Source organism: Poecilia latipinna, unplaced genomic scaffold (genome assembly GCF_001443285.1).
Source record: "Poecilia latipinna isolate Pla-1442-1.1 unplaced genomic scaffold, P_latipinna-1.0 Scaffold1771, whole genome shotgun sequence".
Taxonomy (NCBI): domain Eukaryota; kingdom Metazoa; phylum Chordata; class Actinopteri; order Cyprinodontiformes; family Poeciliidae; genus Poecilia; species Poecilia latipinna.
The window spans coordinates 33,394-48,845 of NW_015114387.1; positions in this window are offsets into that span (position 1 = coordinate 33,394).

Genomic DNA, 15,452 nt, shown 5'->3' on the forward strand with positions numbered 1-15,452 from the left:
ACTGACTCAGGAGATGCCAACAATTGTCCCACAGGTGATGAAGCTGATTTTCTCCACAGAAGAAATGTCCTGAATTTAATGTTTAATTTTTTTTACACCTCTGTAAGAAGATAATGAAATAATTTAAGGCTTTTTTTTTTTTACCAAATATTTACCATAATTGCAGCCGACACTGTAAATGTTGGTGATCTGTGGTTTGTGTGTAATTGAATTTTGCACAGTGTTGGACTGGAAACTTGAGATCAATGCACCTCCTCCATGTCAACAACTGTAAAGATATAGTTATTGACCCAGAAGGGTTAGCTTTATTGATTAAGAACACATGTAATGTGGGAGCTTTGTTGGTAATACATTTTTCTAATCTTCTCTACAAATTACTGTATTTCCAAGATTCCAGTCTGAAAACATTTCTCTCTGACCAGCATGCCTCTATCATTAAGTGTTTTTATCAGACTACAGTCTACAAACCATCCAGTAGCCTGCAGCGATGTTTAAACATCTATGTCCATTCTGCCCTGAATCATAAAACACACATAAAGCCAGAAGAATGTGTTTTTTTTTTAAATCTAACTATGGAAGCTTAAATTAATTATTTCCCGATACTGAACTGCCAACACTATATTTTTTAAAGATCTGACGTCATTTCAGCTGACCGGTAGTGGGATACTTATTCCTGCTGGACTCCACAACTTGCTTTCACCAAAGTTCATTTCAGCTGCACCAATACTTAGGTTTGAGAGTTCGATTAGGTCTTCTCGTCTCCCCAAAGGGAACTGGACGTTTTAGGCAAAAGACCCAGAGTTTGATTATATCGGCCTAAACAGAGCTGGTGTGAATGCATCTTTATTTTACTTTTCCAAAAAAAAAAAAAAGAAAAAGTACAAAATGGACGTTTTGTTTATTTTGTTTGAAGTTTTTCATATCCTTTTGGTCGTCCCAATCCCCAGCTATCCAAGGCAGGCCTTAAAATTTAAGAAATCATTTAAATAGAACCTGCTTGAGCTAAACCTTAAAGACATAATAAATAATCACATCACGTCCTGAGTTAAACGGATTCAAGAAGAGATGAGAGGAAAACTAACTGGAACCATTTACTCTACAAGGTTATTTCTAAAGCTTTGGAACAACAAACCACAATCAACAAACCTTCCCAGGAGTTACCACTGTGCTTGGTGAACTCATAAAGAAAATCACTAAGAACTCAAAACATCTGAAGCACTAAAGGTCTCACTTGCTTCAACTAAGGTTAATGATTCATGGACCAAAATGACATCAGTGGAGCGTTTTAAGACCAAAGCCATTTAAGAGTAAAATTAACATGAAGGTCCATCTCTTATACCTCAATGATCCATGAGACTTTTAACAACCATTGCATCTGGCATAAAACTAGTATAATTCTTTAGAAAAAGAACAAACTGATGGTTTTGTAGTGTGATGGTACGGGGCAGCTGACAACCTGCTGGCATTCTGCTGCCTTACAGAAAATCCTGAAGGAAAATGTTTAGCTATCAGTTTCTAACCCTATATTGTCACACAACGTCAGTCTTGCAGTAGGACAATGATCAAAATCTCACCAGCAAGTTCAACTGTTAATGGTTAAAAAAAAAAAAAAAGAATAATAATCAAGGTGTGGTGTGGTCTAGTTAAAGTTTCAACCTAAATCAAAATGAGCTGTGTTACCACAGCTTTAAAAATGCAGCTCAGTATCCAAAACCCTCCAATGGCAAATAGGTATAATCTATTTCTAACTGACCCAAAACAAGAGAAGTCTGTTTGGATTAAGGTGCAGCCAGGAAGAAAATGTGCATGTGACTTTTTATTTGGTCATCGTAAACGCTTGGTTCCAGCTGCACAATAAATTAATAACAATTAAAAATATGACTTGACTAATGAGCTGAAGCTTCTTCATTGTGCACATTTGTTTGGAAGGGGAAGCAGCCAATTCCATAGGGTTGTAATATTGTCTTCTGATGGTGTGCCAGATTCCCTAATTTGGCACAGATTACAGAGACTCATAGATAACATTGGGGAAATTACAAGAAGCCTGGTTACAAATTATAATAAATCACAACACAGAAATGGGTCAGCAATGAGAAGCTGGGTCTCTGTAAATTGATATGCAAATTAAATTGAAACGTATTTGACATGGGCCAACTCAGGTTTCTACATAAGATTAACAAAACATTCCTATTTATTCATTTATTTATTCATTTTTTTAATTTATTTATTTTTTAATCTTTCCTTTTATCAGTGTGACATATTTTCTTGTTCAAAATTCTGGCACAGTATCTCCATTTATTTCACCTTGAATCTGCAAAAGAGAATAACGTTGAATTTCTTGATGGAGAATTCAAAGGGGGAGAAAACCAGACGTTCCGTCTTTCACAGTTATTAACAACAGAAGCACCCCACTGTTGACTCACATGCACATTTATATATATATATATATATATATATATATATATATATATATATATATATATATATATATATATATATATATATATATATATATATATATATATGTCAAAATGTACTAGTTTTTTGAGGTTCATCAAATCTTTTTATTTTGATGCCTCAAAATAATGCGAAAAGAATAATAATAATAACGGATTACGGTCTTGTGAAAGAGTAGCCACTCGTCTGTAACCCTGAACAGGGTAATTCCGAAAAGTAATATCACTTTTTAGAAAAGCACTAATCTTCGTTTTAGTCGTCTTTATGCATGCGGAGCATGTTTGAAGCTTCTTTTTCGTTTTGTGAAACTATTTTCCCAAATTCCTACTCATGAGGAAATAATTGAGGAGCTTTATGTAATCTGTTATTACTGTTGTTAAATCAACCATTTTAAAGTCTTGCCCACTTATCTTGCAGAACATGCCGGCTGTGAAGCAGCAGTGCTCTAAGTGTAACTTTTGCCTTCCCTCATGCAACATTCATGAGCTTTGCTTGTTTTTATAACATATGGCACTCTACTGGAGCTCCTCTTAACATATGCCACGGCACCCGAGAGAACAGCCAGTTAACATCACTGGGCTCTTGTAGGTTATAGCATCCAAATCACTGACCCATAAACTGAGCAGGAAAAGATGAGCAAACCTAACTGTTAATTGCAAAGGTAAAAACAAAAAAAAAAAAAAAAAGTAAAAAAAAAAAAAAAAAAGATCTAAATTGCAACATTATTGCTTGAAATTAGATTTGAAATTAATTTGTTCATTTGATTGTGATACTTTCATAATAATTTAATGCAACAGAAGCAATTCAGCTTTTTTCCCATTTTGGATGCACATAACTTAACTCTCTGTGCCAAACCAACAAGCTTTCAGGAGCCAGCGCCAGAATTGTTCTGCATAATTGTTGATCGTTAGCTGTAATGCTCTGCCTTGAATAAAACGTTTGGATAAAGAAAAGATACATAAAAATTCACAAAAACATCTCATTCTTTTAATTATGGAAAGACTTGTTCATAGTTTTATTTCCACTACTTTTACTTTACATGAGGGAAGTTTTAAGAAATGCTTTCATTCTTCCGTTTTGCTTGTTCTAATAATAATAAAAAAAGATTTTCTATTTTTTTTTAGCAGTTTACAGTCAGTTGAGCAAACCTTTCACTAGTAAATATTCAGTGAGTCAAAGATTTAAAGGTTCACAAAATAAATTCTTTCTCACATGTGGACTTACCGAATCAGTGGGAAAAGAGCCGCTGGTTTATCAGGCAAATAAGTCACAATTATGGATCTGTAGGGAAGACATAATGAGCCGTGTGAGAGATTCCTCTGGTTGCTGAAAAGCTGATTGCGTTGAAAATGCTGACAATTAATTTCTCTGTCCAAAGGGAGGAACAAGACTCTATAAACGTCTACAGCTACATCTGAAAGATGCGAATATTGTGAAAAATTTCAAAGGCTTTATTTCTTCTTATTTTGATGATCATGTGTCAGAAAAGTTGAATGTAACACAAGATTAATAAAAAAAATGATATTTTAAGCATAAAATGCCAGTAAGTATGATAATTTCTTTACAGTCAATACTTGGTTGCGGCTCTTTTAGCATGAATCACTGCATCAATGCAGCGTGACACGGAGGCAATACGGTTTCACACTTTCGTTTTGACTTTTAAGATCTCTTTCCAGGGTAAATATTTTGCAGGCAGTTATTTCAGTCCTTTTAAGTTTAGCCACTCAAACCACACAGTTTACAGCGTTTTGGGGGCACAATTGTGTGGAGCTTTTACGTTATCCAGCCGACCTGGGCTCCACGTACAGCAACCCCAGAGTAAGACAGACCCACTTCTAATGAGAAGGCTTCTCTTTCAGTTGGAAGAACACAGGATATCAGTGTTTCTGATGAAAAGGTGCAAACATCTGCCAGCGAGGACTGCGGTGTGCGACTGGATAATGAGAAGACTGCAAGGTAATTCTCAGAAAGTTCTGAATTTCTTACTTCTAAGCCCTTCCATTTGCAGTTCCTCGCTCTGTCTTTGTCTTTCAATCACGCTGAACACAGTGAGAGAGCACGCATGTTATAATATAATTCCTCATTTCATTGTAGTTTCTTCTTGCCCGGCTGTAGCTCTGATGGGGTCTGTCTCTCGTTCTGAAGTAACCAAATTACAGGAATGGACACACTATGGATTCTACCATTATCGCCATGGCAACACGAACCAGGAATGGTTTGATATTGCACTCTTGTTAAAAGGATGGGAGTCCAGACTGTTGTGTTTTCAAAATAAAAACAAAAAAAGAAGACAAAAGAACAAAACATGGAATTTTGTTTCTTGTTGTGTGAAACTTTGAGGGACAAATTAGCTGCACGATGAGACGTGTCACAGTTTTCCAATTAAGATTAGTGTGACACTTTTCTGCATTCACATATCCTAAATATTTGTTACTGAGCCAACTAACTTATATCTTTTCATACATTAGGCAGGCTAGTACCAAGTTAACATGTATTCACTTTAATAAATTATGTCTCGTGTCGTATGATTTTACGTTCTCTGCATAGGTGGAAGTGGCTCTTCAGAAAGTTTCAGTGGTATCCAAACCAGCTTTTTTGAAACATCTGTGTCCCTTCCGTTCTGATCCGTCAGGGTTCTGGCTCGTGTTGTGTCTGTGCGGAGTTTCTTCACTGAGGTCCTGGATTCCTCCCTTGGGGTGGAGCTGAGCAGTGTGCACCTGGTGCACCTGCGCTTCTCCTGCCTCATTAGCTGCACTGTTTTAGGAGCTGTCTGCCAGTCATTTGACACCACAACCACTGTGGCAACCTCTGGTACTCCTTGATATCCTGCATAGATTACTGAGCTGTCTTTGTGTGCTCTCAAGGTGAACTCTCAAAGCCTCTCCTGGCAATTTCCCTCCACGACACTCCCCGCAGCAACTCCTCAGAGCTCCTAAATTTGTTTGCTCACTGGCAAATCCACTAGCTAGCAGCTTTCCCCCCCCCCACAGTTTCAGTTGACTGTGTTGCCTTGCAGCAAGAAGGTAATGAGACTGAATTCTGGCCTGAAGTCTTTGTGCATGGAGTTTGCAACTTTTCCCTGTGCATGTGTGGGTTCTCCCCAGGTACTCTGGCTTCTTCCAACAGCCATAAGCCATGACTGGCTCGGTTAATTAGTCTCTAAATTGCCATTAGGCATGAGTGTGCATGGCTGTTTGTCCTGTGTGTCTCTGTGTTGACCTGTGATGGACTGGCCACCTGTCCAGGGTGAACCCCGTCTCTGCTGGGGATAGGCGCCAGCTTCCCCACGACCCTGTAAAGATAAGTGGGTACAGAAAATGGATGGATGGAAGTATTTAATAATTGCTTTTCTGTGAAGGGGTAAATAAGAGTCAATCTCAGGTCTCTCCAGTAAATGTCAAGCTGTCGCCAGAGACTAGTCATTTAATTCAAAGTTTAATTTTGGGGGCAAGGCATTTCAAACCAAAACCAGAATTTAACTTGGACTATCTCAGTGTTTTTGTCTCTTGCTGATCATATTTTCAATGCCTTCTTTGCTCAAGAACTTTATCTGCCCCCCTTAAAGTGAAACAAAACGATTTAAACCAGTTCATTTGGACATCAACGATTTATTTTAATCACCTCTGGATACTGATCATGGTTTTTGGGTTAAACGTGGGTTTAAATAATTATCTATCTGTAATAAAAATAGTTCTAGACAATGATCCAATTTACAGAGAACAAAGTGACTGCCTTTCTGTGATGTTGGGGGATCTCTCCTGTGGCGACAAGCTGGAAAAAAAAAGAAAAAAAAAGAGGGGAGTGGGGTGAGATATTCATCTCACACAAGATGGAAACTGTGTTCCTGAGCCGTTCTGGAGGCTTGACTGTACACACAAATGCTGCATGAACTAAACACGATACTAGATGTTTGAAAAGTAGATGAAATATGTGTATTAATTATTAATTATTAAACATGTAGAAGTGCAGATTTGCTAAAGCCAGATGTTCTCAGAGCATCCTAACAACAGGACGGACACGTCCACTGTGAAGAAATCTTAAAACATCTAAGTTATCATTCAGTTTGTTTGGGGTTTTTTTTTCATTGCAGCACTAAAACTTCATATCACTCTGAAAAACCACAGAGCACAACTTATCTTACTTTTGCTGAATAATGAACTTATAAGTAGCTGTTTGCAGCTACTTGTACTTGCTGCAATGATATAATTCCCATTAAATATTAATCAGTAACCCACTCTTCACAAAACGTACTTTTCATTGTGTTCAAGTTAATGCTATCTCGAAAGTAAACGTTTCTTTGAACTACTTCTAAATTGATTTACAAAGAACATTTAGGGGGGCGGGGGGAAACACTTCAAAGGAGTAGCGTCACATAATACCTGATGCTATACTGCCAAGCAAGTCAACAATTTAAAGTTAAACTGAGGCAAAGTTGCACACAGTTTACCTTTTCGGCAGCAGAATGCTGGGTTTTCCACTGCTGGTGAAGTGGAACATGCATCAGGTTAAATATAAAAGCAAATTCCCTCAAGGCAAACACTTAAAGATGCTGCTGTGTGCACAAATTAAAGATAGACTGAGATGTCAGATTAGCTTTTGGTGGTAAGGTGTTGTGGGCCTTTATGACCTCATTCTTTTTCCTTCTTTTTGCATCTTATTTTTTTGTCATTGAATTTTACTCACAGCATATCTATTTCTGTTAAACATTTGAGGTTGTAATAGCTGAAATATCTCTAATCAGATATATTTCCTTTATTTTGAAAACTGCAGTGTAATATCATTTCCATCATGTAAAACACCTTGACTTGATTTGTTGCTGAAATGTGCAATACAAATGAGGTGCATTGAAAATGTGAACTTGTTGGGCACATCAAAATAGTAAACTGATTTCCATTTCATGTTTTATAAAATCTTAAAATAGGTAAAGTTCCATTTACTGATGTGCCAAACGTTTGCTGTTTTTCACTGAACACTATGCACTTTAAGTGGTCTGAAATAGCGCTATGTAAATGCATTTCAACCTTTTCTTCATATTTTTTGTGGAAAAGGATTTACGCTGCTGCCTAAAAAGAAAAATAAAGACGATTTTCCACAAAGGCACAAAATGTGCGTCCACCTCGCATCTAGTTTCATTTCATCCCTCTGCAGCTTTTATCTGCTGGAAGAGAGTGTACCTTTTCATTTTACCTTTTTACATGAGTGTCAAAATGCATTGACTGAAACAAATTATGCTCCATCAAATGCATTTGCAAGGTATCGGCTGGACCTAAAGACTCCCATTTCGACTGCGCGCAGGTCTGGGTTATTGCAGGGAAAGTGGTCGTGTTCCTCGGCAGGGCAGATAGGATTTCTCAGAGGTGACTCAGAAGAGCTTTGGTGTCAAGAATTTCCAGATTTCCCTGAACAGTTGTTGAAAATGAATGTTCCTTGAAAGCAATTTCTCCTCTACTGTGTCTTGTCCAACAAAACAAATAATAAGAGGAAGAAAAGGTACAAGACAGGTATGTTTTTTTTTTCTTTAGCGTTCAATCTACGTGGTAGAGTCTAATTGAGCGAAGAAGCAGATTAAGATGGGCAATTTTTGTACCATCTCTTAATATTATTCCAGTGTTTCTTGTTGGGACTGCATATTAATTGCTTATAAGCTTTTTTTTTTTTAAATGTAAACCAGTGAGCATTAGACAGAAATATGGATGTTTTGAAAAAAAAAAAAAAAACATTCAGAGCTTTAAAATTTGCACATTTATTTTACAGACAGATTTTACATCAGCATGCGAAGCTGACCAGGTCAAAGCTAACATCTATAGACAGATGGTTGGTTCTAGTGTATTACTTGGCTTACTGCCTGAATATCCACTCCCATATAGAAGAGCTTGGCGTAAGCTTCAGCAGAGCACTTAAGCAGCTCTCTCAGCTGCATCTGATGTTTGGGATGTTGATGTTTCCTTCCAAGGGATCAGTATCACTTAAAAGTATTCATACACATATTTCAGGCTGCTTTGTTCATATCTTTGTTACTCTCCAGTGCACATTTCTCACTCTACAGCTTCCTGCTATCACACCAGCATTTTTATTTATTTATTTATTTATTTATTTTTTATGCAACACACACTTTTGCGTTTATTTTGCCAGGCTCTGAATGTTACTACACAGACGGTTACATGTCTGTTGTGGCTGTACTGTATGAGATATTTCTTGAAATGTTAGATATTTAACTCTCAAATAAAATCATTTCTGATCACAATTAACTTCCTGGCGAGACGCAACACCAAAGATTTGGAGCCGTCTATGTTCGCAGAGATGGAAACTTGACTGTACGACTCAAAGCGTAACCGCTAACACTTCAGTGAAATATTTGTTTCATAAGTGAAAATAATAGAGGTAGAGGTCAGACCTCTCATCATAATTTCACTTCAGGATATCTTGGGCATACAAAGATGCCTGAGGTTCCTTGCTACCCGATCAAAGGCTGCACAATACAAGAATATCCTGTGACGGTGATGTCATTGGTGAATATGATAATAAATATTGAGATATATCCACATTTTCCTCACTCCTCTATCTCATCTGAGCTCTCCGTGTGACCTTTAGCATCTTGGGCACTGTCGTCTTTGTCAGGTGTGGGCATCTAATGAAACCCCATCTAACGGGCTCAATATTGCACTGGCATGCAAAGCATGAACTCATGGCACTTGGAATACAGTTATTGCATTTCAAGCAGTCTGTCCGTGCATCTTTCCATCTATCTTTCATCCATCCGTCAACCTATACTTGCTCTTCCAGGGGTTGGATTTTAGTTTTGGTCTGAAATGCTTCACCAGAGATTTGCCCGTAAAATTAAACTTTAAATTAAATGACGCTTTTCAGGTAGACAGCTTGACATTTACCAAAGAGACCTGAAAGTGATGATTTGTTTACACCTTCATAAGAAAGCAATTAAATACTTCCACTTGTGCGAGATCTCTGAGAAGGAATAAAACATCTTCACAATTTTTGGATGATCATTATAATGTCAGAAACATGTGTACTTATGCAATTTTTATGCAACACTTCCATAAAATACAAAATAAAAAATGCCTGTCTATTTATCTAATCTCATTTAAATGGATACCCTTCTTACATTTTTGTTATCAAAAACAAACTTGCTGGTTGAATGAAAACCATTTTAAATCTACCAAGTGCATGATTTTTTATTTTTATTTTTTTTGCTTAACTGCATGTCAGTCGGGGTTCGGCTTCGTGGGATGTGTTTAAACTCCATTCAGCAGATCAGGTGAGTTTAATGACCTCGCTGAAAACCAATGCGAAATGCAACAACGTATAATTGTGCCAACGTTGGTTTCCTGCTGCTCCTGCTGCTGCCGCCGCCTTTTATTTTTAAAACTATGCCTTGCGTTTTTGTTTCCACTCAAATTCCACTTGTACACATCACCTCCTCCTGTTTTTTGGACAAAAAACAAAGAAAACTCTCAGGAGCAACTGTGGAGAGAGGGAAGGAGGGGTGAGGAGGGGGGCACTGTTGCTTCGACAGGGCTATCATCGTGCAGCATGGACCTGTGTTGTTGTTTGAAGTCTGAGGTTTTCTCCCTCACTTTGATCCTTCCATCTGTCTCACTCAATCTGACCAATGTTTCTCTCAGAGTAGATGTAATGCGGTCGTGCTGAATAGCGCATTTGGAAGTCCTGGGTATATGTGTCTTTTATGTTTGTATAATTCAGAAATGTGAAAAAAAAAAAATGTTTTATGACACTGGCAAATACAAAGTCTTTGTGCTTCTCTCTAGCTATCCCTGAGTGTATTTTTCATATGACAGGATAATCATAAAACATACAATCACGAGCGCGGCTGGCAATATTCCAGGCATTTCAACATGCTGGCAAACAATCATAGGTGTTGTTTCTAACTGACCTCCAGCACAAATAAAGTTACACAAAATGCAACCAGGCTGAATAGTGGTTGGCAAAACCTGATCGAGTAGAAGCAAATTACTTTTGCTTTTGATTATTTGGGGGGGAATCCATTCAATAAATGAGACAGAGAAGGAGGATTCACTTCAAAAAACTAAACTTGTGTATATTAAAATTGATCATTAATTAAATTCCTCATATAATATTGCAGATGAAATTCATAAATAGCAGTAAAGCTTCTAAAATGTGCTGTTTTTAATTGTACATGCCAATAACCTTTCCATACAGACAGAAAAGCAAATTAATTAGTACCCAGAATTAAAATTAAGATTTCTTGGTTAGCATTTGGGTCATTTTTAGATATAAATATATACAAATTCAATTTAAATTCCAACGAATGCAAGTAAAAAACAACAGTGGACTGCTCCCTCTGGGAGTGGGGAGTCTGATGGTGAAGGTAGAAAGGGCGGGGCTCCGTCCGCTGTAATGCCAACACTGTTTTGAGTTGAGTCATAAAGTCTCATCTGTCTACACGACTATCGCTTGTGGTCATGAGATACGGATCACAGTTGAAAGAGCTAGATCTCTGATGCAAGCATCTGTAAGGATTATTGTTTTGTTGAGAGATCCAATATCTTTAGGGATAAATGGAGTAGAACTGCTGCACCTCTGCATCAAAAAGAGTCACTTAAAGTTTTTAGGGGATCTGATCTGAAGCCTCCTTTGGATATTTTCCACACAAGTCGCACTACGAGAAGATCCAGAGATGTCCTTCTTCTTGAGAGCTTTTCCTTCTTCGACTTCCACTTCTTAATTGTCTTCTGCTACTGTACATCGATCCATGGATGATGGGTGTAAGGTAGGTTGTGAAATACACAAGAAATCAGCTCCATGATGTGTAACCCCCACACCAGATCAAATGTCAGTAAATTGATTCTTTGCAGGTTCTTAATGAATTCTTAAAGGGCGCATTAAAATTGCAGTCGGCTCTCTATTATCTCTGAGAGGCTCTTAAAAGCTTCCCGAGTCTTTTGAGCAGATGCTCCAAACTTCCTTTAGAGGTTTGTGGTGGTTTGTAATTGTGTGCGTGTCCTAACGGGGCAAAAGCTGAGGAACCGAACGCACATCAGAACTGATTCTGAAAAGAGAAAGAGACAGCAGGCTAACAGTGACCATTTGAGTTTCCTTAGCCAGCTGTGACTTAGTAGGCTTGCAGTTGTGCCATCATTCTTTTTGTTTTTGTATGAAAGTTTGAGATATTGCTTGATAACCTAACCTGCTCTAAACTTCTCCCAAACTTTCTCCCTGACTTGTCTGATGTGTTCTTTGGTCTTCATGATGCTGTTTGTGCTCTAAAAAACCTCTGAGACCTTCAGAGATGGATTTTTACTCTGGATTTATAAGATGAAATGACAAATAAAGGAACTCGATTTACTAGTCAGGTTTTATAGGTCAGCCGAGGCCGGGGCTCCGCAGTGCAAAACGGCCTTTTATCACTTGCATCCTCTCTAAATTTTGCACTACTTTTTATTGGACTGTCACAGAAAATCCCACAAATAAACATTCAAGTTTGTGTTTGTCACGTAGCAAAAACTTCAAAGAATCTTGATACTTTTGAAAGGCACCATAAAATGCCACAAGACAAGATTTTACTTATGTCTGCCAACTGCAAATTTCACTCTTCATCCAAACACCTTCCACACGGATCAACTGCTTCGCTAAGTGCCTCTAGCTGAATTCCTCCAAATAAGATAATATATTTTTTTGGCATTTCCACAATGTCACACAGTCTGTGTCATTAGCATTTAGGCTTAAGCCTGTGAAATGTATAATCCTCGGCTGTCAATGTGTGATTTTTGTCTGCAAAAGCGTTTATTTTTCAGAGAGTGATTTTTATATCTGTAATGCTACGTTCCTTGATGTGAAACATCTCAATAAATGCAAAGATGTGGAAAATCCATTTCTGGCATATCAGCTCGTTTTATTCACTTTTTTTATTTTCAGGATGCCGGTTTTAGTTTATGCTTTTCTATGGTGGTTTTCTTTGTATAATATGTATTAATCAGTAACTACCTACACATTGCCATGTGATCATATTAATGCCCCTTGAACTGCATCCCTAGTCTGCCGACTGTGTTCCCTGGTCTTCAGGATGATGTTTGTTCGCCAGTTTTCTCTAAAAAACCTCTGAAAGAACACAGAACAGCAGTGATTACAATCAGTTGAAAAAAAATAAATAAATAGGTGACAATGGATTTTATTGAGGGGTGTGCCAGTAAGGAGGTCTGAATGCAATAGGAATCCGCATTTTCAGATTCATTTATGACAACATTTGAAAACCTTTCGCTTCACAATTATGCATGATCTGTGTTGGTCAATCGCACAAAGTTGAAATCGAAATTTGTTCTCTCATTGTGGCAAAATAAGGGGTAAAAAAAAAATGTTTTATGTAAAACAAAAGAGCTGTCATTTTTATTTCCAAGTGAATCGACCACAGTATTTTATTGTTGCTTTCTTTTTAGTGTCTCCAGTGATCGTTAGGCTATTTGAATGTTAAACATAAATAACTATCTGATCATTTACATATGTGAGCATGCAATCAAATTTTTAGATGATGTGCAGCCATGTGGAAACACATTTAACCTTCTTTCACTTCCCTTGTGCCACCCATGGAGATGACGCTATAGTAATTATAACCCTCAGCAGGGCTAAACAATTTTAAGGTTTAATATCCGACAAAACCGTTTTCAAGACTGCGCTTCAGGCTAACGCTAATGGAGGTCTGGCAGAGCAATCAGGTGTACCTTTGATAAATGGCCTATTATATTGTCCTTAGCATTTACTGCCCTCTTTTTGCAGTGTACACAATAAATTATCCCTGGCGTTAGTCGCTCTTGTAAATTTGCAGTCACACCCCCCCGGAAGAGCCGGAGGAGCTGTGCGGCCTAGTTGCAGGCCACCAGAGAGTTCAGAGAATTGATTGGGAAAGAAGTGCAGCATCTGCTGGGCTGGGCCGTCCAGGTAAGCTCCAGCTGAAGGCTCTTTTTTTTTTTTGTTGTTGTTTTTTTCCACTTTTGTTTTTCTGGTATTTTCACCTCCGCTATCAAAGTCTTAAGTCTCCTGTCACTATCCTGCAAGGAAGGACACCAGCCTTAGCAACAGGTGCCTGTTACTGTGGCCACAGCATCGCGGTCTGGATCTGGAGTCAGTGCCTGTAGTGATGGATGTCCTCTGTCTATTGTATTGTGTAACATTGTTCTGAAGGCCTAATTTGCCTGAGGCAGAAAGCCTCTGAGGAAGAAGAGTAATTCCAGGCCCTGGCAAGCAGACCGATAACGAAAACCCAGTGCAATCCGTGGCTTTACACGGCAGGTAATTTTAAGTTTCTTTGTTTATAGTCAATGTGCTGCTGTGTTATGTTAAAATCACTTTACGTTCAAATTTACATGCACACAATGATACGTTTAAATAGGGTCTATTCATTCTAACAGGAGAATGTGGTTTACTGAAAGCTGCTTTTAAAACTGCATAATTGACTCCTTAAGCATGTTTTACTAAATACAATATGCTATTTTTCCTTTTCATTATTTATTTTTTTCCTGTCTGTGCTCACTGTTCTTATTTTCTCTTTGTCCATCCTTTTTTTTTTACTTCTCATTTGGCCGTACTTCAGCATGAAAACCATTTAACATATTTCTTCTCTTTGCAATAGTTTATCTTCAGTTATGAATAATACAGTATTGACCAAAACTGAGCACACATTCTTGCAGTTTTAAGATTTCTCTTTTTTTCTTGTTGAAAGGCCAAAGATGTTTTCTCATTCAGTAATAAAATCCAGAACTCTATCCAGTTGTGAAACAAATAACCAGATTGAATTATTCCACCCTGAAAATAGAGGCAGTTCAGACACACCAATAGATGCCCATGTTTAATTTGAAAGTAATGAGTACATGCACAGTTCTCAATGGAAATAATTACATTAATCAACATCCTAGTTGTATTAGCGCAGCACAAAATATTTATAAAAAAAAAGACCAAGTAAATCATCAAGTTTGTAGAATTAATAACCAAATGTTTTTCGGTAAATAGGCTCTCATGTATCAAGACGACCTGCTGTTGTGTAATATCTCTGCACTGCAGCTGGATCCCCAGGAACTCTTCGCACTGACTGTTAAGCAAAAACTATCAATTAACAGAAACTCTTGCATTGGTTTGGTGTGGAGTTGCTTTTAGTAGCAGCTGAATTTGCTCATTTTTCTATAGTGGTGCTTAGCAAAAGGTCATGAAGTCATAAGCTCGTGTGCTTTATTTTGTTATTAAAGACTTGATATTAGGCAAACACCACATTCTTCATGACAACCACATGATGAATTATCAAGATTTTCCTCTCCACTGTTGCTGCACTCGTGGTCCGTATGAGGGATTTCTGTAAAGTAAGCGACACAATGCAAGGGAGTGTTGCTCCGTACTGATAACTAGGACAAACTGAGACACGTGTGTGTTTGAACTGAAATGATTTTTTGTGTAAAGTGCCTTGAAACAACATTTGTTGTGAATTGAACTGAGCACCATTGACCTGACCTGACCTGACACTTTCTTGTGATTGCACAAAATAACTAAATGGCTACAGGCAGTGAGAACAAAACAGTGCCAGAACTCTGGCACCCAACTCTAATTATCTATAAACACTTCCAAATACCTCAGAATGTACCCAGAAGTCCAAATGCTAATGCGTCTAAGCAGTATAATCTGGAGGAATGGACCCAAAGCATAGTATGCAAATTTACAGGACAGATCAAGAGTTGTTGGTAACGTATTCTGTTTACCTTGAGTTTGACACAGTTGTGCACTGACAAAATATAGAAAGAGGGAAGCAGTGCAGAGGAAGCCAACAGGTTGAGAACCTTCGTGTCGCTTCATCTTATCCGTAACATTTGTTGTTGTTTTTCTTCCTCTTTAATTCTATTCTAGCTTCAGGGCAGATTCTGCTCAGGGCATGTTCGTCCAACTTTACTCTCCCTGACGGGTTCACAGAGAGTACAATTAACCTTTCCTCTCTGGAGGCTGAACATGGCACGGAAACAGAG